We start from the raw sequence: 1,320 nt of genomic DNA, 5'->3' as shown, positions 1-1,320 counted from the left end.
GGCTTTCCGAGAACTGGCTGGCGAAACGAGGAAAGCAGGACGTAGCTCCCTACAGCCATAGACCTGAATCTCTTAGAGAAGCGATAGTCGCCTGTCCCCCCCGCCCCGTCCCCGAAAATAAGCCTGCCATGTAAATCCCTGTGATTTCAGGATGGCCCCTTTTATGTAAACTGAGACACTGAGGATTAAATAGTTAGGAGTTTTAAAGAACATTTTAAAATGACCGTGGCCTCCTGAAGGAGCTCCAGTTTTACCCAGCAGCTCTTTCCGAGGGCACTCAATCTTTTGTCCCGAATTTATTTACTAGTCACAGGAGGCGCTCAAACTTTTTGTCATAGAGCTGTTTTTACATATATACACACTTTACCCTTTTCCTTTTAAACAAACGTTTCCTTCACCCAGTAAGCAGCCTTTTAGGAATATTTCTCTATGCTATAGTTCTCTATTCTGCATTGTATCTATATTGTTCTATTACTTTTAAGTTACTTTATTTGGGAAGGTCTAAGAAGGGTAGAGAAAGACAATCTGCATTCATAGACGATGAACAACGATACTGTATTTATTTATTTTTTTAATGAGCTCAGTATTAACTGCCACGAAAAGCTGAAAAAAAGAGAGAAAAGCTGTTCTTGATTTCCCCCGCCCTCCTCAGATGCAATTGTAACTAAAAGGTTAATGTAATTTCTAAAGTCATAGCAGAGTGGGATTGAGACGAAGCCAAAGGAAATAATACTCAAGAAAGGTGGCGAGACCTTTAAAACTGTGGCTTTGCCTCGACAGTGGCTGCACACGGGTGGAGGTGGATCCACGACATTCCATGGATTTTTATCGTGGAGGAGTATTTGAGTATTAGCTGGGCTGTGGCACTCTACCAGTGGGTCAAAGTGTGGGCTGATCCATGAATGGTTGCTGTGGTACTACAGATAGTACTTACTGGTACTACAGTAACGGAATAGATAGAATGGGCTGCCCTGAGGTGGATGTGATCACAGCAGTAGGTTACTGCAGCTTGCTTCAGTTTTGGGAAGTATAAACATTGTTCAGAGACTGGCTGTAAGAAACTAGAATTTCAAGCTGAATATGATTAAATATGTATATTTCACGCTGACGAGGCAAACATAACTCCACGTCTGCTGTGATGTGTCACACTACTTCCCTGCTTTTGGTGCCTACAGAGGTCAATGACTGCACTCTCCTGGGTCGAGTGTTTCCTCCTGGCTCCTGGTCAATAGGTGCTGCATGTTTGTCGGCTCCTCCCATTGAATGCATGAAATGCTCTCCCTGAGGGCTGTCACTACTTCAGAGGTGACAGGGAAAGAC

This window comes from Chaetura pelagica, unplaced genomic scaffold, assembly GCF_000747805.2.
Source record: "Chaetura pelagica isolate M959 unplaced genomic scaffold, ChaPel_1.0 scaffold90, whole genome shotgun sequence".
Taxonomy (NCBI): Eukaryota; Metazoa; Chordata; class Aves; order Apodiformes; family Apodidae; genus Chaetura; species Chaetura pelagica.
This window is presented reverse-complemented; position numbering follows the sequence as displayed.